General features: G+C 49.0%; 1 protein-coding gene across 1 annotated transcript in view; it reads right to left on the bottom strand.

The window, feature by feature from the left end:
- The window catches only part of IGF1R (insulin like growth factor 1 receptor), a 208,551-nt gene that overhangs the window by 121,002 nt on the left and 62,099 nt on the right, over nt 1–25,450 (bottom strand). The window lies entirely within an intron of this gene.

The raw sequence follows: 25,450 nt of genomic DNA, 5'->3' as shown, positions 1-25,450 counted from the left end.
CGCACATGCAGACAGCACTTACCCGCTCTGCAAGGTAAGTGGGATTCTGCGGAGTTTCCATCCATGCCCAGCCCTACACTCTCACTTTCACTATTGACTTACTGGGAAAACCAAAGATGATGAACTCATCGTTTCTATCCAAAAGCACCTGATAAACAATAGAAAACCAGCCAAGTGCTCCTTTGCAAAAAATTGCAATTAAATCTAAACTGAAAAGCTGGGCTCCTTACAGGAAGCAATGCAGTCACCAAGCTTCGCTTTAGCAGGCAACCACTTCTGAGAGATTTCAATGTGACCAAACCTGAAACATCAGTACACCTGGAGAGAGGTTCATTCTTTGCAAAAATGCCACACTCTGACCGGGTTCATTCCTCTTGTCTCCATAAAATTTTAAACCTATCTTCCTATTAATGTCCCAAGAAAAACCCAAAAGCGTTTGATCAATCTCTCAGACGCAGGCGTACATGAATGGTTTTGAAATCACAAATCAATCTGTAAAGACGTGACATACAATATTCCAGCTTCTCGTGTAGGAAAAAAAAATGTCTTTACTTCTTCAAAGTCTCTTTGCATTCTTTGAAAGAGTTTACCAAAAAAAGCGAGTATACCCTTCCCTCTGTTGGTTCACACCCCAAATGGTCACAGCAACCAAGGCTGGGCCGAGCTATAAAGCCAGGAGTTCACCAGGTGTCCCTGCTCTGGTGGCAGGAAACCAAATGTTTGAGCCATTACTGCCCCAGAAGAATCTGCAAGGTCCTGGCTATAAAGTAAAGCAGCCAGGACTTGAGATACTTGTCCCAAGCAGAGGCTTAACCCACGGCACCACAACAGCTGCCCTGTATCTTCTTTTCTACGCTGCTGCTCCTCAGTAAGAGGTGCAGATTTTCTGTAAATAAGCCTTCCACACTTCCCATTAAAGTTACTTCTTGCTATCTGGATTGCTTAATTAAAAAGAGCTGCAGTTTCATCAGCTGCAAATACATTAAGCCATTCAATTAAGTTATCCATCTAAACCTTAAGGACAGCCTTAAGGAGCCAGCCTGAGTGAGTGAATAGCGAGGAAGGAATTGTAATTGGCATGTTAATTTCATCTGTAAATAGGAAATTATGAAGCCCTTCAACATGCTTAAGAGCTCCATTAAGTAGGCTACATGCTCACCTTGCAATTTTGTTTACTCTAATGTAACTACCAAGAAATACTAAGCGAGGTGGCACTGTGCACAGTACTCAGAGGAGGGTTGGAGAAGGACAAAACAAACACACGGGAAGATGGTGGCCACTGAACAGGTTTTTATTTTTTTTTAAGATTTATTTCTTTTTATTGGAAAGTCAAATATACAGACAGAAGGCGAGACAGAGAGGCAAGATCTTCCATCCACTGGTTCGCTCCCCAAGTGGCCACAATGGCCAAAAACTGAGCCAATCTGAAGCCAGGAGCCAGAAGCCAGAAGCTTCCTCTACGTCTCCCACGCGGGTGCAGGGTCCCAAGGCTTTGGGTAGTCCTCAACTGCTTTCCCAGGCCACAAGCAGAGAGCTGGATGGGAGGCAGGGCTGCCGGGATTAGACCTGGCAACCACAGAGGATACTGGCGTGAGCAAGGCCAGGACTCTTAGCCACTAGGCTTCCACTCCGGGTGCACAAAGGTTTTTTTTAAAGAAATCCAGCTGTGTCATATCTTGGCCAGCAACTCTGAAGTGGGGAAGCCCTGTCCACGGAGGCTGGCGGGGAGGGCTCAGTCACTGATGGCCTCAGCTCTGCCACCTTTCTGTGTTTGGGTCTCTCCTGTCCACCTTCAGCCCTGCTCCTTTGGGACGCTCCACATACTGCTCTCCTGTTATCAACATCTGCCCGGAGAGAAAGAGCCTAGATTGATCCACGGAGGCTTAGTCACAGCACAAAAACAAACAAGTCAGGACAGTGAAGCTTCACAAGAGTTAAGGACTTGGCAGTTTCAAAGCGTCGCCTGACTCTGCAACCTGACCAGCTTACTCTCAAGGGCTCAGTCTGCTCATCTGTGCAGTGGGAACAGAGATACTTCCCAGCAAGGCAGAGGACTCATGAATACCTACAGAGCAGCACTAAGTGTTTCTTGACTAAATTACAGGCAGAACTTTAATCCTTCCGTGGGATAGTTAGAAACAGTCCACATTTTTAAAAGCTGAACTTCAGAATCAATTACATTTTAAAAGTCATCACTAAACATGAGCTTGCTGCTGCACATTCACTCAGGCTGGATTACATAACAAGGTTAAAAAAAAAAAAAGAAAAACTTATTCTCTTGGGAATTTCCAGAACTCTTTTGCACAGCCAAAATACACTGACCTTGAATAGATTGTTCTTGAACAAAGTGGATGTACTGAACACTGAACTGATGTTACAACTTCGTACCAAGCACACAACACTGAATGCTCTCCTGCTCAATTAGCTGACAGTGATGCTAGTAGGAATAATACATAATTTTCAATCTTACTCAGAATGTATTATGCACTCTCAGGCTACTTACAAGAAACCACTCTCCTGCTCTTGGTGGCTTGCTGTCTATTCATGAGAAGACAGACAGCTGGTTTGGGGGTTGGTGATGGGTTTTTCCATTGTTTTTAGAAGAGACAGTAACTATGCAAATGCTACCTTCCAGACACACTGTGCTGCTCAGGGCTTGGATACCACACCAGCAGGGATTCACCAAGGCCCACTGCCTGGGGAGGTGGTTGGCCTAGGGCAGGTCACAGCCTAAGGCTCCGCTCACCCAAGGCAACCGCAGACTGGAGATGAGGGTGGGGGCAGAAAAGGCACCCACTGAGAGTCACAACCAGGCAGGGCCCAGTCCTCCACCCTTCTCAATCCCCAACTCTGTGCCCCTCAAAGGGGGTCACATTGTGGAGCAGCCCAGAAACCAGACAGCACCCAGCCACCGTGCCCCTGGTTCCCGACACCTTTTGGCCAATTCCTCAGCTTTCTTAGCCAAGGAGGGGAAGGACCAAATGACTGCCAGCACAAACAGGGATCACAAAGAATGCAGGCCTGTACACTGAATCCACTGCTTAGCATCAACAACTGGGAGAAAGACACAACAGGCACCCAGACACTCTGCATTTTTCAAACAACAGAATTGAAGCCAACAGACAGATGGGGCCAGGCTGCAGCATCTCGGTGTCTCTGCTACTGCCAACTAGAGGCTCAGGGGCTCAGGGAGAGGAACAAAGGAGGGAACCTCTCAAACCGTCCTGGGTTCTCAGGATAGGGGTGTGATGATGGCAAGGAGGGTGCTGGCGTGGCCCTTCCTGCTTGTGTCCCTCTCCTGCTGCTGGCCTCAGGACATGTTGCCTCGCCATGTCAATCCCACAGTGCCTCTTGGGTCCATCAAGAGTTTAGATGCCCAACCCCCACCATAGCCCGTGGCTGAGATGCGCAACCTGAGATGCCAGCGACCCCGTTACCTGGGCCCCAGCCAGGAACAGGCTCCACATTTCACAGGACTTCCCTGAACCCCAAACTTCCAATCCCAGACTCCCAAACCTAAACCTGAATTCAGGGCGAGTTTTCTCTGATAGGCCCCAAATCCTGGAAAGCACATTTCCTTAGTGCTCCAAGTCCCCAAATCACACGCATGCAGGGATGGCTGACTGGAAGCAAATCACACTGAGCTGTTTCAGGGGATGCCTACAAGGGGCAAGTCCCAAACCCAAACTAAGGCAGCAACGCATGAGCTCAGAAACAACCCCCCCCCCTCAACACACTCCCTGGGCCCCGCAGCACCCTGACACTGCTCCTGCAGGGGCATGAGGGAGAGGACTGGGTGTCCTGGCACACCCCAGGAAGCTGACCACAGCCCTCCCTGGGCAAGGCTGTAGGCAGCTCCAAGAGCTGAGAAATAAAGACTTCTGTGAAAACAGACACCACACAAGGTCAGAAAAACAGCGAGAACCTGTAAATCCCCCAAGCTTCCTGAGGAATTGGCCTTAGCACCTGTAGGCAGCCCTGAAAACAGGCAAGCCCAAGGGATACCTGAGATCACAGAGGCGGGGTCCTGCCACCCCTCAGGGACACCAGTCAAGGTCATGGGTGTTTCTAAGGCAGCTCCTTGCAGGCTTATCTGTGGAACAGCATCCCTAGTGCAGACTAAACAACTGCCTTGAAAATGGGCCCAGGATGAGACTGGCCAGGTCCCGCTACACAGCCGTGACCTCAGGTGACGGCCTCAGGAGGTGAGGCAGCCCAGCACCCACGCATCTCAGCAGCTGAGTCTGGAGGGAGCCAGTAAACATAACTGACTTGAACTCTTTCTAAAGGGAACACATTTAATCAAAATGAAATGCACAGAATCGGGGTGGGTTTCAGGCACAGTTTGGTCTGGGCTTCCACTATGGTCTTCTGTAAGCTCCCATCCTAGCGCTGCCCCTACAAGGGCTCTGTCCTTGGGCTGCCTTCAGCTTCAAGAGCCGAATGGAGCTACTTGTGCCCTCACTCGTTCCGGGAGCGCTCTTCACACACTGAAGCATGAAGCATCGCACATGTCCCACTGGATCATCCAAGAGATGGCAGGGTGGGGCACATAATGGCAGAGAAAAAAGGGGTGCTTTTCCCAGATGAAAAGATGGGAGCCATGAGCAAAATGGCTCTCCTGGGTACTGCCTGGTTTCAGCAATACTCCACGCTGACCCGGGGCCAACACATGCACACGTGTGCAAGCCAACCACCAGTGTAACTGCAGGCCGCTCCTCTCAGGATCAAGGGAGCATTGGCAGATGCCCGACTCGCTCAAAAATGTGTGTGTGAATACAGCTGAATGCCTGAGCCAATAGCAGCCATATTCGCCTTGCAGGAAAAATGACAGTGGCTCAGAAATTAGCAACTATGCAAGTGCCAATGGTCCCTTCCTCCCCTGGTGGCGGGGAGGAAGGGGTGGGGGGAAGATGGGAGGTGCTCTGATCCTAGACGCCAGAAGAGCAGCAAGGGTTGGGCACAGAAGCTGACAGACCCAGGAAAATTTCCACGTGGCCAAGAACTTTCTGCTCTCTGACCTATACTTGTTCACAGACAACCTGCTGCAAGGGTCAGACCCGTACAGAGTTCAAGAAGAGAGGCGCACACACGGGAGGCAGGCTCTGAGGCCAGCACACACACACTGAGACAGAGAATGGTCAGGCTGGGGGGGGGCTCTCCGCCCCTGGGGAGCAGGCCAGGAGGACTGCCCCGCCCACGGCCCACAAAAGCAGCAAACACATCAGGGGAGGGCTCCAAACCCCTCCTTGCTTGCCTTGGGGGGAGGAAGAAATGCAAAATCCTGACTGCTGCTCTCATTCATCATCCTGAGAGAGAGAGAGAGAGAGAGAGAGAGAGAGAGAGAGAGAGAGAGAGAGAGACTTTTGAGTTTTTCCTTCCTCTCCCGCACATTCTTTCCTGGAAAGCACAACCTGTTCCACTAGCAGGATTTAATTCGATTTGATTTGATTATATATATGGCAACAACAAAAGTCACTTTGCACAAGTCCCTCCTTTTCAGGCTACAAGCAGTTAGTAAATCAACTGTGAGAAATGTTTATGACCTTGAACTAGCAGCCTTGAAGCGAGCTGGGCTAAGGTTGGCTTCATGGGTTTGTGAGTCAGAAAATTCCTTATGAAAGGACACCTGCCTTCACGTTTTAGATTGGAGGACTACACAGAGGCCATATTAGCCTGCAGTATAGGGGAAATAAATACATAGGAAAGTTACACCGTCACTTCAACTAAAAATTCTGTTTTCCCACAACAGGGGTCTCCATGCAGGAGACCTCTGCCTGTGACGTGGTGTGGTGTGGTGTGGTGTGGCATGATGTGGTGTGTGCGCCTAAGAGCAGGAACCACATGCCTGCAGCACTGCGCAGGGACAGCCTGACTGTCTTCACCTGCACTGTCAGACACCCCACTCAAAGCAGACACCAAAGTGATTCTCTTGCTGCCAAAATATGAAATGGCCCCCGCCTAGCACAAGCAAGTTCTCAGTGTAATTCAGGAAGGGGGAGAGGTGGCAGAAGTCAACTCCAAAAGCCAGTACCTTGATGTCTTTCTATGGACAAAGGGAACTCAGGACCCGGCCAGGGCTGCCAGGGAGGAAAGGAGCAAGTCAGCTACCCAGGCTTCACCCTGGACCTGAGCAGCCCAGGTCTCCCCTGCTCACCACCAGGGGTGTTCTAGCCGCTTGCCTGTTGACGTACGCAGGGACGCACGCCCTGCCGCTGAGGTCTGTCCAAGCTCTAAGTGTGCCTCGGCTGCAGTGGCTCCATTGTTCTGCATTTCACAGCTTCCTTGGGGAAGTTTTTTTCTTGCCCCCTCTAGGCTCACTAAAGACACACACACACACACCCAACACACCCCGGAATATGCTGAAAGAGACAGTAGGATGAGCCTAAGACAGGAGAAGACTAAGGAAGTGCAGGAAAAAATACCCACAACTCCTACCTGTCACTTATCTCTTGCCAGGAACTGTACAGAAAGGTCCCACCACAGTGCAGGACAACAAGAAAGCAGCAGGGTGCCCATGTCAGTTATCTTTTTAACCTCCTAACTGGGCAGGTGAACAGAAGGCTGAATGAATGGGCGGCGTAAACAGACACAACAGGGCCACAAGCGACTCCCAATCCCCACTCCAAGCACTGGCCTCCTGATTAAGCTGCAAGTAGCCTTTCTCCAACTGTTACACTGAACACATAACTTAGCCTTTGGCCACATACATTAGCTGCTCCAAACCTGAAGACCCAGGGTTCAGAGTGGGAAAAAAAAGTCACACCAGGGGCCAGCATTGTGGGTAACAGGTAAAAGCCACTGTCTGTTAACGCTGACATCCCACACGGGCACTGGTTCGTATCCTGGCTGCTCCGCTTCCAAGCCAGCTCCCTGGGAAAAGCAGTAGCAGGTGGTCCTAGAGGCTGCCCTCCATGTGGCAGCAGGGGATGTGGCTCCTGATTCTCAGGTTGGGCCTCTGCAGTCATGTGGGGAACAAACCAACAGGCGAAAGAGTTGTCTCTCTGTTACTCTGACTTTCAAAGTCATGAATAAACATTTTTTCTTTTGAAAAAGGAATCCCACATTAGATCCTCTAGCAGCAAGCAAAATCTGGGCAGAGCCTGGGGCAGGAGGGCAGGTGTGAGTGGGAAGGACAGGGCCTGAGAGGCAGCCACTGGCCATGGCTGACAACTAATGTACCACACTGATCTGCAGAGACTTACAGAAAACACCAAGCCCACAGCAGGGCTAAGGGCAAAACCAGCCGACACAAGGAGGTGGGGAAGCCCAAGTCCTGCCCTGTGAGCCCTTCCAGGCCCGAGCTTAAAACAAGAGCCGGCAGTGATGGCTACTGGATGTGTACACAGTGCTCCAGGCACACCTGCAGGAAGGAAGAAAATAATAATACATTTTCAGGTAAAATGAGATGCAAGAAATAACTGCATTAGGAGTCTAAAGTACTAGAGGGATCCCTGACATCCTCATCTAATTAAATCTTCTTCACAAATGCAGGTAACCAACAGAAAAATTCTGATTCAATCTGGGCTTTGGGTTTAACTATTGGTGACGCAACATGCTATGAATCTGAAGCATGCAGTCAGTTTGCCTATACAAGGGTACTTCGAAGCTTTTGAAAGGGAAATTACAAGATAGGTTGATCTTACTGCGAAGAAAAAAAAAAATCCATGTAGTTTTCTTCATGACATGGACTTCTCGCCAACTCTTAAATAAACCAACAATGACACAGTCCTCCTTGTCCCCCAGCTGGTGTGTAGGGAGCACTGTTGCGGAATGAGGCCTGCACCTGCGTGAGAGCTTACAGAGAAAGGACAAAAGAAAGTGAGCAGACGCGAGTTACTTTCCACTCATTTAACATCTTCTTCTCACCAGGACCAAAGCAGGTGAGTCTGGCAGCACCCTGTAGGGTGTGGCTGACTGCAGCCGCACGTGGTGTGTGTCCTTCATGAAGAAACCCTCCCCAAACACAAACCAAAGGCACAAAGGGCTGCTCTCCAATGCTGTTAACCAGCACAGAAGCAGAAAAGGCTCTGCTGTTGCAGAATATTAAAAAACCATGGAGAAACATGCATTGACACTCTCAAAGCTGCTGTGTGTGACAGGGACATCCCACACGCCCAGAGTTAGGCCAGGAGAGACCAAACAAATTGTTCTTTTGCAGCCCATCCCAGGTGGAGTTCAGATTTCACACTGTTTACAGGTGTTCCCAGGTGAGCTCTGAGGGGTCAGGCTTTTAATTTCACTTTCCAACTGACAATGCCAAGGGGCAGTAACAGCCTCCAAGCTGTACCTTCCCTAGGAGGACTTTCTGTCAATGAAAATCAAAAAGTTCAGGGGAAAAAAAATCTCAGGGCAGTGGCAGAGTAGGCGACCTCAGCCCAGTTTCCTGGCTACACGAGCTGGCTCACTCCGAGGCGGAGCCCCGGGCTCCCAGCAGCCAGACCCCTCTCCGCCTCACCTCACTGAGGAGCGCTGCTTGCAGGCACACACTGCCCCAGGCACCCTGGAACTCTGGGAATGTCTGTTATTTAGTAACATTCCCGGGAAGCATCATCCCACACACCAACAAGTAAATATGCCAATAATGTCGAGGAGCCCAGAGAGCACCCACAGGATGGGCTGCCCTGTGCCCACTGCCACAACCAGCACAATGGGCTCCAGGCGAAAATCTGGTTCTCACTCTACACCTCTTGTGCACCCCACTGTAACCAACTATGGTATGCTCCAATGTATTAAATTCTATCATTTCTAAAATATCAAGGTAAAAAAAAGTCTACCTACACAATCCTCGTACCTGCAATCTGCTAAATATTAACAATACAAAAATATTTTGAACTACTCATAAAATTGACAAAACATGTTTATTTTTTATGATGGCCCTTCCCTTGAACAATTTTTATTTTAAAAAAATCTTTTAAAGGGGAAAAAATGAACTTCACTAAAATTTTAGTCTTGGGTTTTAAAAGTCTGATGAAGTTGTTGAAAACATTACACACCAGGCCCATCCAAGGACCCGTCATTGTGCCTCATGTTACCAAAACTCCCTTATATTCTTGGGTCCCACCCCAAAACAGAACCACAGCCTGGCTGCTCAGAAACGGAATCTCACCCAGCCCTTGGCGCGGTTATTACAAGATGGTGCAAAGAATCCAGCAGACACAAGGGAAAGGCAGCCTTTATAACTTAGGATCCAGGATACAAATGAAACAAAGATCAGTGGGGAAACAAATGGATCCTGCTGAACCACATAAAAGCTACCTCGGCGGCTATGAGCTCCAAAGGCTCCATCCAAGGTGGGGAAGGGGAGGGGAAAGTGGACGGGTTCAGGGCTTGCCCGGGGAGACCAGCATGAGACCAGCTTGGAGGAGCTGGAGTTTGCTTACAAATGCAATTATAAGTCTACACCTTTAAACAAGTACTGTTCTATCGAGATTTCACAGTAACTAGCATAAACCGCGTAAATGAATACAGCATTACAGGTTCAAGATGATCATGACAAGACAGGTGGTACTGCTTCCTGGCAATGCTCCCAAGAATAAATCAGTGCATTCATTTCCCTCGATCACACAACTGCATCTAAGCTGGCAGGGGTTAGCCTTGTGAAAATGCTGAAAAGAGGAGTAGGGGACCACCAGACAACAATGATGGGTGTCTGCAGACCCCAGCACAGTCCTCCATTCAACTACTCCAATCACATCACTATATTAAAAAACTTAAGATGTAGCAAAAAAAAAAAAAAAGACACTGGAAGTATGATTCAATGCATCAAAGGTCTCGTGGCTAACCAGCTGGTAAAATAGCAATTATCCAAACACCTAATTCTTCTTATTTTGTAAGATTATAAATCGGTTAAGCAGAAAAATGAAAGAAAAGAGAGGAGGGAGAAGCAGCAGTATCTTATCAACTTCCCAGAAGTGATGAACCAGGGTGATTCTAGTTCTACGGAAAAAGCCTTCAGAGACCCTAGCGCCCGGACAAGGAAGGGGCCCTCCAAGGCTGCGAGACCCACACGCTGCAGCCTTCCCTGCTCCCCGCCTCCGGGAGGCTCTGCCAATGCCAACATGCAGCTCCCAGGCTCACCATCAGCATGTGGCAGCTGGCACACAGCTGAGCCCAGGCACACTGGCTCAGACTGTCCTACCGCACAGGAACAGGTCCCAACGCATACGTCAAGTATTGTGAAGATCAACCTCAACTGCAAAAATACTGCTTATCTGACGTGTGTGTGTGTGTGTGTGTGTGTGTGTGTTTTCACAGGCAGTCTACAGAGACGGAAGAGACAGAGACAGGTCTTTCATCTGCTGCTTCATCCATTTCCCAAATGGCCATAAGGCTAGGGTAGACAGGACCACAGCCAGGAGCCTAGAACTCCATCCTGATCTCCCACCTGGGGGCAGTGGCCCAAGCACTTGGACCATCTTCCGCTGCTTTCCCAGGCACATTAGTATGGAGCTGGATGAGAAGCACAGCAGGCATAGATTGAACCAGAATTTCCGTATGGCATGCCGGAGTTGCAGGTAGCAGCTTGACCTACTACACTGCAACGCCAACCCCAACATTTTCCTTTGTCAAAGCTTTTCACTTGTTTCCTGGCAGTATTCTCACCAGATATCTGTATAAGCGGTGCTGTCATGGTTGTCAGGTGCCATGGTTTAAATAATGGTGAGGCTTCTAAATTTATACACTAACGGTACTAAGGGGATGTCATCCAATTATGACAGTAAGAGCAGGATTCTTTGGAATGTGACCAATGTGATTAGTTCCCAGAATTGAATGCTGATGGCTTTATGGGGAGAGAGAGAGGGAATACAGACACAGGCACCCCATTCCTTGACATGTGACAGCTGTGCCACCCAACACCTCTGCCAGCCTGAACACGGCATCAGAGGCGGAGGCACTGGGGGCACCCAGCTCCACAGAAACCTCTAACACTGAGCCCAAACATGCCTCGCTTGCACATGAAGTCAGCTCGCCTCGGGCATTTCCTTACAGTGCACACACTGTGTTCTAGACTGACAACTGAGAGGACGATCCTTCAGGTAAAGTATGTGAGAACAGGACAATGGCGGATGCTTCAACCACAGGGAGGAAAAACGTCCTGTTACATGGTGCGGCACAGAGAAGCCTGGGAAACTAAGCAGAGTGGAAGAAGCCGCACACAAAAGGCCACACCGTGCACAACTTTATTTGAGTGAAATAGCTAAAACAGGCGAATTCATATGGACCCAGGTAGATGGGTGGCTGTCAGGGATGGAGGGGAAGGGATGAGGAGAGAGGGAGGACAGACGGACGGACGGACAGAAGGACGATAACTAAAAACTAAAGCTTGTTGAACATTTCCCCATTCAACATTTTAACACTTCAGGTAATTTCCTTTTTCTGGCTAATTAGGAGAAAAGTTACACTCCAGCCAAGACACAGAAGCCGGGCAGGATTAAAGGCTGCTTAAGGAAGGCAGAGTCCTGCAGTGGGGAGGTAGGGGCCGAAGAAGAAGGCACGTCAACTACTCGAAGGAGCGTTTATTGCTGATGGATGCAAGGCCAAGCGCTCTCTCATTTGTTTTCTCCAGGATAAGCTAAACACACCCCTCCGACCTGCCACAAACACAGGACGCAGGTGGCTCCTCAGCACCCAGCATGAGAAACAACGCTCCAGAAACACGCTATCATAGCAGGCCACATCACACTACGGGGTGGGAGCCGCACAGCCTCCTGAGGAGTGCCAGGCTTGGCAGGGAATCTGGGCTCAGCCAACCTAGAAGCCTGGCAAGCCCAAGCGGGCCTTACGGGGGGTTCCAGATGCTCACAGCAAATGCATACTAGGAAGAAAACTATACATGGGCTTTTAACAAAATTTTGAACCCTAAATAGGTTTCCTTTTCTTCTCATTTCTCCCTGAACTTTCTGACATCCCCGCTCAGGGGAAGTCTCTGAGGGCCTTTCTGGCCTGAAGGCACCAAAGAGGCACTAAAAGCCGCTCAGCACATCCGAGACAAGTGACAGATTCTGCCAAAAGTTAACACTGCATGCTCGGATGAGCCAGAGGTTCCTAAAGGGTCTCACAACCTGCCTGCCAGTCCTCAGGGCACTTCCTGGTCAGGTGATTTATGATGCCTCACAAAGAAGGAAAGATGTCGAGTGGGGGACGTAGTTCTCTAGTCTCAAACTACCACCCACAAGTGTGCCAGCCACATCAGTTGTATAATGTCAACTGCTGCTGAAAACAAACAGGCAGACCAACCGAGCTCCTTGGCATCCTGTGGCCCCACAACTCATATGACAAAGTCCAAAAGCAGACACAAGCAAAGCGCAAAGACCCACACACATCACCGAGAAACGCAGGCGGGCGGGACAGAGGAACAGCCAAGACAGCAGTACAAGCTAGCCTGCCACGGCTGCATCCATACAACCTGCGCCCGTTTAATTCTCTCTCCAAGATCTCCTTTTCTTTCAAATTTAGTCAACATAATTCAAAATATGTGACAGAAAAAGTAACCTCTAGAATACATGCATTTTTGAACTTTTTCCCCCACTGGAAACTTTCTGGAATCAGTGATGGAATCACACACACACACACGCACAAACTGGAAAAACAGATGATAATAAAGACATCCATTTAGGAGGTAGTAGCTTGTGAAACCTGACAGTAATTCCAGAGGCGCACAGATCGTTGTCCAATCACTGCAGGAGGTGGGGAAACGCACCCCAACATGGCAGGGAAACCAGTGCATGCGGTAACCTACCTGCCAAGGGAAGCAAATGGTTCCCACCTCAAACCAGCGACTGAGTGATGGGAAGGCGACACAGGTAGGTAACAGAGGCTGATGTGCTACTCAGACAGCACACGTGCCTGCTCCTGTCAGTGACTGTGGGCTTCCTGAAGACAGGAAGTGCCATGCTTCATCACAGTACAGTGCCTGGCAGGTGACAGGTGGCCAATGAACATCTGTTCAATAGTGTATCCATCACTGTCTCACCCCTGGGGGGTCAGGCACTGAATGGGACCTGGAAGGAAGGAGGGATCTGCAGCCAAGGCTTTTCTGGCCAGGGAAAAGGCTCGCACTCCTGGGTAGGACCACAGGGCTGCCCAGCGGGAACGTGACAGAGCAGCAGTCACACACAGGGGCATGCTCCCACACGCTTGTTCCCAGCCGGGGAGGGAGAAGAGGGCTCCAGTGTTTGCAGAGACACCAGACATGCACAAACTACAAAAGTGAGTTATGAGCACTGACTCCAGGGTCTGTCCTTGCCTGTGAACTGTCCCCAAGTCACTCGCAGACCTGCTCTGAAGGCTGGTCCTTCCACACTCAGCCTCCTGTGCAGTCTGGGTGCTTCCTACCTTCCCAGTGTGGTTTCAATGGAGGACCCAAAAGATCTCAACAGCTAGGCAGTGACAGCACTGGCCACTGTAAAAATGGCATGGGCCCACGAGACCCCAAGCCAAGGAGGACAGGCAGTAACAGGTGCACACACACTGAACTGTTCCTGGTGCTCTTGTAAACCATCCCAAAGGGAAGAACACTCTGCAACTCAGAGCCAGGGCCGCCTGAGGCTCAGCACTCACTCCCAAGACTCACAAAACGACTAGTGAAGGGTCCAGGGCCCCACCAGCTCTGCACTATATCCTCTGAGGTTCATTTTACACTTGGCAAGATGCTGTTCAGAGGAACTGTCACTGCAAAATGCCCTGGTTCACCAGGTATCAACGAGCAGGATGACACAAAGTAGGAGCCGTGCTCCAGTTCCTTTCCCACTTCCTATCACTGCTGTGTTCTTGGTTGGGTCTGTATCAAAGGACAGATGACCAGGACACACGTGAGCCATGCCTCTTACCTAACACACCCTGAACAACTTAGAGCTCCCTAAACACAATCTCCATTTGCCAAAAAGGAGGAGACCCAAAAGCCCCCTAGCAGACAGACAGCTGGCCTAGCCACAATGCAGTGATTGCAAGCGGTGTCTGCACGGCTTTTGGTCTCCTGTCCAAGCCAGTCCCCGACAGAAGCCTGCTGCCAAAGCCAGCCCATGCATGAGTCCATGACACCATGGCGACATGCGCTCAGCTCGGCTGGAGACACACAAGTACCCGTGTAAATGGTCAAAATGTTCAAGTCTCACAGTGAATAATGGCACTTGTATTACAGCTATCGTTATAAAAATCTGTAACACTTCAAGAGACCATTATGGGACTATTAAAAAGATTCTGCATTCAGAGCTCGAGACAACTTAGGCAGCATGCCATTGCTACAGTAATTACTTTATTTATCACTGTGTAAACGGACCTTAATGCTTCATTTAAAAAGAGAGGGAGAAAGAGGAGAGAGAGAGAAGATGGTGCTCTTATGCAGTAACCAAGCACAAAAAGAGTGCTCCTGTCTGCAAGCACGGCTCAGCATGGACTCCGTCAGAGTAGAGCTGGAGAGGCAGCTGAACCGCTAGAGGGAATAGGAAGTGTAAGATCATGCAACTCCCCTAAAACACACTTTCTTCACTGGGAGGTGACCAGCCCTTTAAGATCTGAAACAAAGACAGCTTCACCTGAATTAAGCTAAATAGGTATCCAAGGAAACAAATGCCTTTAAAATGGTTAACTATGGCTGACCCACTGCCCCAGATCTTTATAGCACCCGAAAACAGAAGCCACCTTCAGTGGGCGCAGTCCTGCAGTCCGTGTCCTTGGTGGTCACTCTCCCCGCCCAGCTGAAATGAACAAATGCACTCTGGGGGGATGGAGAATTGTTCCCAAGCATGGGGCCAGCAGGGAGTGGGCATCTGTTTCCTTACCTGCTGATCACCACTGTCTAAGTGATACTGACCCACGACCTGTGTGACTGTGAAGGCCAGTCCAAATAGGCAGAGAAGGATACAGGGGCAAATCAAGGAAATGCACAGACCGGCTGTGACACATGCTGCGAGAAGTTTCCTTAGAGGGCTTTGGGCGAGGGTCGGGAGACATAAGCCCAAGTCGTTCTCCAGCTGATTGCTTTGATGGTTAAAACTCAGGTCTTTCCTGCATTACGGGAGCTGTTCCTGTACTCTAAAAAGGATAAGAGTTGTGATGAAAGTGATTCTGAAGTCACTTTAAGAGCAGGATTCTGATACCATGCCTGGGGGGGTACAAGCAAGGGGACAGCACAGGCCTAAGACGGCAGGATCAGCAAGCCCAATCTAGCAACATATGAGAGAACTGTGCCTCGACTTAGAACCAGGAACACAAAGATGATTCAATTCTGAGAAATCTAATCAACATGATTTATCACACAGCATCACGGCCGATGATTACATCACGCCAAAAAGACATTTAGTAAAATTCAGCAGCCTTTTCCAATAAAAACTAAAACACAAATGGACAAACACAACTTCAGCATGATACATTATACTTACCAACGTACCAAACATACTCAAGGCTCAAACGCTGAAGCGCTGTTATTTAGGTCAAGAACAAAACACAAATGTCCTTTTCTACAACAACAGCAAGCCGGGATGGGAGAGAGTGAATTTAGCATAATCTTTCAGTAGCAAAACACAGGAAGAGAAAAAGGTAAGATACAACATGAGTATCCATCAACCCAAGATGACTAAAGCACGGTTCACTCGAATTGTGAACTGCTTTAAGTCCTTTCAATATCTGTCACTGGTCTCCTGTGATACAAAGAAAAACTGCAATTTCATAGATTGCTATACAGAGAATATTCCTTGTATCAGTCAGAGGCTCTCATTTTCACAAACATCTTCAACTGCACTCACTAGTCATATGTGTATGTGCATATCCATATCCATAAATTAAATTGGAAATTCCAAAAGAAAGGAAATTAAATTGTTCATCTACATATTTTTTCTCCATTTTTCACTTGCATGATTTTTAGATTTTTTATTTTGCTACAGAAAATTTTAAAGAGTCCCAAAATAACGTCCACCTTGATAACAAAAAGTCATTTTCCAGGCACACAAAATTTGGAAAATACATTCTCTGGGTTCCTGTTATTTCTCGGGGACCGAGAAGGGTAGAACTCGCAGCAGTAGTAGCCAGTGCCGCCTGGCTCTGAATCCTGACCTCACTACATGGCAAGTTCCTTGGGCTCCCGGAGCCTCCCAGGGAACACAGGCCAGCACCCCCAGGGGCTGCTCCCCCAGACTGCTGCCTTGCCCACGTGACCTGAGGACGCCAGGGATCCCGTGGCTGTGCTGGGAACCCACGATAGCCACCACACCAGCTCTAGGCACTCCAACCTCAGGGATGTGCAGGCAGCCACAGGCTCTCAAGCCCTCAAAGGCAGACAGGTAGCCTGGCCTACCCAGGCCAGCATTTCCTGGAGATCACTTCAGATCCTTGGACAAAGGCACAGGGACATCAGAGCTGACCCTAACCTTGGGTCTCCCTCAGAGAGCAGGCACAGGGGAGAGCTTCCTGTCCCCCAGCCACCTGGCTTAATGAAAGGTCATGAATTAAACCCAGAAGAGAGAGGGTGGGACATTTTGAGACCAAGTAACTTCCCAATCCTAACACAGATGCTGTTTCGTAAGAACAAAACATTGAAAAGGCAACAGTATTAGCCAAGAAGGGAGGGAGTTAAACACTTTTCTCCACTGGGAGAAGGCAGCTCCCGGAGCACTGAGCTGGCCAGGCCACTACATCTGTTGCCTCTAGGAGGTGGCACGGAGTTCTTTAGTCCATGGTGACAGCCACCACAGGGTCGGCGGGAGGCAGTGGCAGCTCAGCCTTGGTCCTATCTCCTCCGGACAGGACTTTCCTGGGCAGAGAAACCACCAACTCCCACCATTGTATGTCACATTTTCCGGGATACCTGCTCTGTGATCCAAAGGACGTCATAAAAAGGAAACAAAACCATCTGTAAGGAATATGAATTCACCATCACTGGGTTAACAAAGGCTTCTTCACAGTCTCCTCCCAGATGAAAAGTTTACGGCTACATTAAATGAGCTAAAAGTTTCTTTCGTGTAAAGTGCAATCAACTTTATGAATATATGAATATAAGTGAAAAAAAAGAATCACAATTCCTTTAAGAGAGCAAACTGATATCAACATGTATCTATTTCTCAAGCCCCAAACATTCCTCATTGCAATGAAATAACCGGTATTATTGAACAAACACATTTTAACTGAAAACTGAATAATGCATCACTTCTTTCTAATAAGCAAAAAGAAATGCGGCATTCTATACATCACAAAGTTGAGACACAGCAGTCACATGAAGATGGATCTAGAACATAGAGTTTACATTTTTCATCAATCATCAAACACACACTCTGTAAGAATGAAATTCAGGCCAAACAAGTCAACGACAGCAGGACCCGGGAGCTGGGGCAGCTGGACGCCCTGAGCTTCCATAGTCCTGTGTCCTCCTAGAAGGCTGCCACCTCTTTGGGGCAACAGAACACGGTCCTCCATGTGAAATTCCCAGACGTGGGCTGGGTGAGGGCAGGAAGGCAGAGCTGGCCAATGCCGAGGTCAGGTGCTGGAGTAGCTGTCAACCTGGGTCTGGGCCACCTCCACTCAGAACTGAAACCAACACGTTAGAGGTCTGTAAGGGAGGACCCTCTCAGAAGGCACGGCCCGCTGCTCTAATCCCCACGCAAATAAACATAGACGTGGAATGACAAAATAAATGCCTAACACCAACAGTAAGGAGTTTATATTATGTAAGTTGTTTACACAGGGGGTGGCTGACCCGGCAGGCAGGGAGAAGCCCACACAAACCGCAGCCCATCCCCACATGACCACGTTGTTTTGTCTGGGGCTGTGTCTCTTCCTCAAGGGGAATTTCGCACAGTGCTGATGTCAACATCTCGCACAGGGCATTCAGAGCACCACTCAGGCTCATCAACTGCCTAAGTCCTTTAGCAAGCAGCCAGCCCTGTGGGTCGCCACCTTACATTCGTTCCTGTCCATGGAAGTCCTGCTACATAGGATGCTGGCTTGCCGTGCCTTCCTCTCACAAGGATGAAGAACCGGAACATGTATAAACACTTGCCGCTGGAGCACAGTGAGGGACACGATGGTTCACCCCATGATGCTTTACAGAACTACTAAAATGAGGTTCTAGAAATTAAATACCTAACTCTCAAAAGCTTCACTTTGCTAAAATGTGTTTTAAAAATCTGTAAGTAGTATCGCAAGGAATTTTTTCTGAGCGGTGGATTTAGAGATGAGAGGCTGCTCTGTTTCTCTGTAGATTCTCTAGCTTACAAACTTTTGTACCTACAGGTTCAATCAAAATACCAGGTCACTTCAGAAGGCTCAAGCTGGTCTGAGGTTGGCTTCTGAGCACACCTAAACACGTGTCAAGCTCTGCACCTCGAAGATGACAAATTAGACTGGGTCTTTGCAGGGTCCCTCTTAGGCAGTGTACCTGGGCGAGGAGGACAGCCTCGGCCCACAAGGACTCCAGCTGGAGGCAGCAGAAATGGACAGTGAACGCTGGGCTGCTAGGCACTAGGACCCTCAGACGGGGCACCACGGGGTGTGCCAGGGGGCATCTGAACAGGTCGGCCTCAGCAGATGCAGCTGCTGCTCGTGCTGGGGAATGCCCAGGTGCTGGCAGGTTGGCAGCAGGGGCAGGGAGAGGGGTGAAGGCCTCCAACAGGTTCAAGGAGGAGCAATGATAAAGGAGAAAGGCAGGAACTTCCATTGAGGTCAACACCTAGCTCTTGTGTGCAGACAGCTCCACAGCCGCAGAGGGAAAGAAAGGGGAGAAGGATGTCCCATCTGGGACTCAAGTGGGGTAACTCGATAAAACAAGCCAAGTTTTTTCATCCTCTTCACTCTCTAAGCAAAAAATCAACACTTCAGGCTTAAAAAAAAAAGTTTAAGTCTGCCTGGCTCAAACAATCTGCCCAGATAAGAACAGATGTCAGGGTCAGTGAATCCAAGCAGAAGAGAGAGGAGCCATTGGCCATGCTGTCACCCACCTAGGCAGCCCGTCAGAGCCAAACCTAATCTTCAAGGCAAAACACAGGATCACGGGATTACATAATTAATTTCCTGTTAGGCATAATTGCTACTGACTTCACGTCACCGCCACATCAGTTCATCTGGTAGATGACAGCTATCACATTCTAATTACAAACACAAACAATTTGTAGCCTTTCGTTGTTAAATAACAAGTGAGGCTGCAGTAGCCAACGGAGACTTGGAAAACAATAGAAACCAAAGGCAAAATGCACAAGAGGTGCTTCAGGAACTTCAATCACCCTGACGCGTTACTAGGCAGCTAGTGTGATGACTGCCTGCTAAACATATTTCCTAAGAGTCACATTGTTGAACTTGATTAAATGTCAGAGTGGCCCATTTCGCTTTGTGTCACCAGGAACAGACAGAAATACAAATATTTAAGATTCAGCTTTAACTGCGACCTCTGCACAGAAAAGGGCAGCTTCCTCCTTTTGGCGGCTTATGAGGAAAACACAGACACCAATACACTATAAAAGGAAAATGCATGGGTATTTATATACTACAAGGATTATCCTGTGGGCTGCCTGGATGGGCATGGGGTCCATGAGGCACTTACAGAGCAGCAGGGTGCCTGAGCAGAGAGTCACGCGCTACAGTGGCAGGAACTCCAGCCAACTGTGAGTCAACCCAGAAGCAAAGGGTGATAAAACATCTAATGATCCTGCTGCCGTCAGCTCCAAAACCAACCTGAGGTCACTGGCTCCCAAGGTGAGTTAGCTGCACTCAAAAAGGTTCAGAGTGACGACAGGCGTCTCAGCTAGCTGGACAGGTGGCATTGGTCGCCCCTTACACGGGAAGGAACGTGGCGAGATTATAAAAGCCTAGCAGGTTCTACTGCTATGACCTAACTCCACCTAAACGAAGCTTTAAAAAAATGATTTATTTATTTTTATGGAAAGGCAGATTTATAGAGAAAAGGAGATACAGAGAGAAAAATCTTCTGTCTGCTGGTTCACTCCCTAAGTGACTGCAACAGCTGGAGCTAAGCTGATCTAAAGCCAGGAGCCAGGTGCTTCTTCTGGGTCTCCCACACAGGTGCAGGGTCCCAAGGTTTTAGGCCACCCTCTACTGCTTTCCCAGGCCACATGCAGGAAGTTAGATGGGAAGTGGAGCAGACAGAACTTATATGGGATCCCAGTGGTTGCAAGGCAAAGATTTAGCCACTAGGCCATTGCACTGAGCCCCTAAATCAAGCTTTTTAAACAAGGGGAAAAGTAGTCAGAAAAACAAATGAACAAACTATGAATAATAAAACTGATAGGAAATTTTACTTATTTGTATTTGAAAAGCTAAGACACAGATCTTCCATCCTGTTGATTCACTGCTCCAAGCATCTACAAGTCAGGGCTGATGGGCCGGGCCAGGCTGAAGGAAGAAGCCCAGTATTCAACCTGGTTCTGCTACATGAGTGCGAACACACAGACACCCGAGCCTATCACCATCCCCTCCCAGGGCGCACGGGAGCAGGCAGCTGGAACTGGAAGTGGAGCCATCACTTCATCCCATGCACACTAATACAGAATACAGGATGCAGATACTGCACGCACTGTAGGAGTGTCCAGCTGAGCCCCAAAGTGGCTTAAACTGCCATTCTCTCTGGCTCAGAATTCTAGAATCTCCTGGAATACTCACTTGTACCTGCTGAAAACCAAATCCTAGCAACAAGTGTCAGGAAGAAAAGCAATGAGCTCAACATTAGTCGTGCAGATGTCCATCTAGACATTAATTGCCAATGGACTGACAATTTACCTAGTAAAAAATTTTAAAATACTCTGAATGCCTAAAAGGTGAACACTGAATGAGTGAGTATCAGGACTCTTAATGGAGTTTACTCACAGCCTACAGTTCTAAAACAAAGTCAGTAGCAAAAGACAATCTGCATGCACACTGCATTCAACACGCCTCCTTCACAATCCTTAAAGGATGCACACCTGTGAGGGTCAACGTGGAAGCAGAATTCTGTTATGCAAGGATCATTTCCTGGTAGCAAACAGGCACATGAGAAGTAATGAGAAAGAAATTTTGTTTTCGTTTAGAAATATTCAACAGGTTCACTTCTTTCTCTTATAAATACTTAAAAACATACACATACACACAGAAACTGTTGACCTACGTCATCCACACCCTCTCAACACACATAAGATCTCCTAAAACATTACTGCTGCCCACGACTGAGTGCCACAACCCAGCCCATGCCTATCTGGTCCTACTTCCACAGGGCAGAACACCCGGGATGGTGTAAGAAGTCCAACCCTAGTGGGACGACTCAGCAGCCAACCCTGTTCAGAAGGCTGCCGTATGGGTCTGCTTTCTTCAAAATCTTCAAAACCCTTCTAAGCCGCCACCAACTCCCACACAGCTCTCCTGCTCTCAACCTCTTCGTAAGATTTCGTCACTAGAGGGAACCTAACAGGCAAACTATCCCCCATTCAATCACTTAACCTCAGACCTGCTTGATAACAACTTGGATAGAATAAAGGTGGACGTGGATGGGAGCTGATGAATACTTTGAAGAGTGAACTGCAAGAGACCCTCACCCTGAGTCTGCACTGCACTGAGTTCACAGGACCTCCTGAACATCTGGCACTAGTGATGTAAGTGACGGCTTGAGAATTCCCAAACAGCTGCAACAGCCAGAGCTTGGCTTGTCTGAAACTGGAAGCCAGCAGCTCTTCCGGCTGTCTCACACAGGTGTAGGGGCACAAGGCCTTGGGACCCTACCCTCCGCTGCTTTCCCAGGCCATTAGCAGGAAGGCAGACCTGGAGCAGCCAGTACTCGAGCCGGTGCTCTTAAGGCTTCCTGTGCCGCAGGCAGAGGTTTAGCCTGCCATGATGCTGCCACTCTTGTCCCTTCCCCCTGAAAATCTTCATCATAGGGCTCCACACACCTGGTGGATCACAAGTGCACCCATGGAGAGCGCTCAGGCCCAACCCGTGAGATACAGAGCAAGAACACACAGTGCCAAACCAGTGTTCAAAGAACTTCTCAACAACCCTAATTAGTGAAAAAAATCCGACCTCACTCAAGTGCCAAGAGGTTCAAAGAAATCACCAATACGACACACCCTCTCAGCCCTTTGAATTCCTTCCCATGTATGCCTGAGGGGCCTCAACTGGCAGCTTAAAATCAAAACCACTACCAAAGCAGCAAGTTCTTTCCAAACATGGTGGGGTGGGGTATACCGGATCAGATGACCTTATAACTTGCATGAGGGCAAGGGGAAGGAGACAAGCCTGTGGTCTGGAACCACGCCTTCTCAGCACAGAAGGCCTGCTTTCCCAGTACTAGCTAGCTGACTTTAGACAGAGCGCCTTGGGGTTGCTGCAGAGGGGTGGAATCTGGGAGGCCCCTAAAGGCGCACAGAGGCTTGAAGGGACTGGTACCCCCTGTGCTCCGCTGGGTCCTCTTGCAGGTCTGAAAGACACCAGCCCAGCCCAAAGCAAAGGGCGCTCCAGAGCCCTCCACACCATAGGGGGATGGTGGGCACCGCTTTCTTTTCCTTCAGTTTTAATGCAAAACTGTAAGCACAGGCTTCAAATAAGAAATGACAATCTGTATTTTTGGGCCATGTGGTGGGTCCCTGTCCAACCTCTCTCGTGTCATCATAGTTATCAGTTTCTGCATGTTTCTCCCATCAGGCCATACACACACAAGCAGATGCAAACCTATCATCTTATCTTCCCCTCTTTAAATTTAAAACTTAGCAGCGTGCCTGCCCCCCCCCCCCACTCCCTACCCTGGACACTGAATCACACACAGCACAAGGAGTCCTTGGGCTTGGCTGAGCTGCAATATTCCATGTCAGGCATCTATCTGAGTTGCTTACAGCCTGCTACTATCATCAACAATGTTGCAATTCATACAGCTGCAGGTATCTTCCCCAACACCAGTTCCTGGAAGTAGGCTCTTTCTAGGTCAAAGGTTGTAGGCGTCTGTGGCTTCCTTGAAGGTTGTACCGGTGAATGCTCTCATCTGCAGTGCTCCAGTCCCTGAAGTCCTGGCAACAGGGACTGCTGACAAACGTGCCGTTCATCAGGGCAGTTTTAAATCTCAGAACATGAAAGAGAAAAACAGAAACTTCTCCAAAGATAAAGTTGCAGAGCTACCAGGAGTTCCAGCTTGCCATCTTTCACAGCACCTACAAATTGAACTTTTTTTTCTTTTCTTTTTTTTTTTTGCAAGAGAGGGGATGGTGACCAGCAAGGGTGAAGCGACCATTCTTGATCCTCAGGACACAATAACAAAACTGGACAAGTGCCCAGCTCCTGCACAGCTCACTGGGTTCCACCAAGACCAGCTCTCATAACTAAGACTAGAGAAGGGCTTGGGGACAGACAGCTGCTCCTGGCCAGGCCTCTGCACCTCCACACTTCCCCACTGGGAACCAGTAGTCAGTGATAACCACCAAATTCACAGGGTCATGCAGCCATGTGCTTGCTGCAGCCTCCAGCACAGGGCAAAGGTCCCAGTAACGGGTAATGAGCACCATTTCCTAATAAACACAAGAACGCCTTCTGCACTGCCAAGCATATAGCTGCAGTTCAGCCACAAGGCCGGAGAAGCACTTCAATACACAGAGGCCGCAGCTGACCTCACGTGGCACAGAGCTTCCTCCTCCCTACCTCCATTCATGACACCAGAGGAAGAACAAATCCTCACACTAACCTTTCTCAGCAACATCTAACTCACCTTAGATATAATGCAGCCCAAAGGCTGCACTCTGACCTCTCGGCTACAACCCCAGTTTGGTACAAGCTTGCAATGCTTGCATCCCGTATGGGCTTTGGTTCTTGTCCCGGCTGTACCACTCCCAATCCAGCTCCCCGCTGATAACCTGGGAAAAGCAGTGGGAGATGGCCCAAATGCTTGGGCTCCTCCTGCCACACACGTGGGAGATCTGGATGAAGCTGCAGACTCCCACTTGGCCCGGCTTTAGCTGTCATGGCCCTCTGGGGAGGGAACCAGCAGATGGAAGATAGTTCTCTAACTTTTAAATAAACAAATACCTCTTCAATGTAAAGATACTTTCATAGTCTATTGACTGTGAGACCATATTTGCATCACAGAAACTGTTTATATTTGTGACTCTTTTTAAAGTAGCATACTTTTCATCATTTCCTATACATTTCAATCCATCTGATTTGTCCTTTATATCTGAAAGTTGGAGCATAAGTTGCTCACTTTACTGGCAGAACGGACAGTGAAAGAAACTAAAAACCTATTGACTATGAAATCACGATGACGTCACACATGCCTGCTGAAGAGACTCATCAAGATCACACTCTGATGCAAGAAGCCAACCTTTGTTAAGAAATGACAGCAACATTTCTTAAACATGATCAGTGCTTCCCTTTGGTTTCTAACAAAACTGTATTTCAGACTTGAAGTCAGTAAGTTGTACGCCAACAGGAGAACACAGAAGTCACTTGGTGTCAGCTGGCATAGATTCAGAGCAAGCCATTTTAGCTAGAGGCAGCACCATTGAACTGTATTAACACCTCAGAAGTTCTTACACCTGCACAACACCAGAGCCAGAAGACCTTGCAGGAGGTGGCCAGGGCCATGGTCCTCCTTTCACTCGTCCTCACAGGAAGTCCACATCCCCACGTCTCAGCCAGGACCAGCCCAGCACCACTCCTGCTGGATTTCGCAGTGGCCAAAAAGAGTGGCACTAGTCCTGTTGGGTTGTTTCGCAAACCGTGTTAAGCTCCCCACATATCCAAATCCTCAGCGGTCTGAGACCTCGTTTCCTGCTGCCCATGCTGCGGACCTGCGCTGACAGTGGAGAGGCATGAAGCTGAAATCTGGCTTCACATCAATCTTCCACCAACTTGTGGAGTACCCCTGTGTGTGACACACACACTCACAAACAAATGGCATGGGGATTTAGAAATAAAAACGCACATGGCTGTATTTGTCCCCACAGAAGTCCATGGCTGGGAGGAGCAGCAGAGAGGCATGCCTGAAAATCCTACCCGAGCCACAGGCACTCAGGGCCTCCCATTCTTTTCGGCACTTCCTGGGAAATGCAACAACCTGGACAGACCGCCGTCTCTGCCGACAGACAAGAGAAACACAAGAACTGCAGGTGCGGCTGCAGGGCAGGACAAGCCCTGGTCAGCGGGGACACAGTGCACCTTTGCTCCCCAGCAGGTGGAAAGGCCACGCCTGGGGCAGGCGCAGCCTGAGGACCAGGCACCTTGTCCTCAGCAAAGGGGGCTGCTTCTGCCAGGTTTGTTACTTCCAGGCAGGACCCTCCAGGCACCTGGTGATAAACTGACACTATCCAGAACAGAGGCTGGAAGGTGTCACGGCACACTGGCCCAACTCTGGAGGCAAATCACTTCAATGGAGAGCTCCTGCGGGTTTCAGGAAATGACAAGCGCAGAAACACCCAGGGTTTGTCTGCAGGAAGAGTTACCTTGCTACCCAAAACACTCAGGAAAATTCCATTTAAGCCAGTTCAAAAGACCTGCA

Source organism: Ochotona princeps, chromosome 6 (genome assembly GCF_030435755.1).
Source record: "Ochotona princeps isolate mOchPri1 chromosome 6, mOchPri1.hap1, whole genome shotgun sequence".
Classification (NCBI taxonomy): Eukaryota; Metazoa; Chordata; class Mammalia; order Lagomorpha; family Ochotonidae; genus Ochotona; species Ochotona princeps.
The sequence above is the reverse complement of the archived record's forward strand: the minus strand, read 5'-3'. Positions and strand labels throughout refer to the sequence as shown.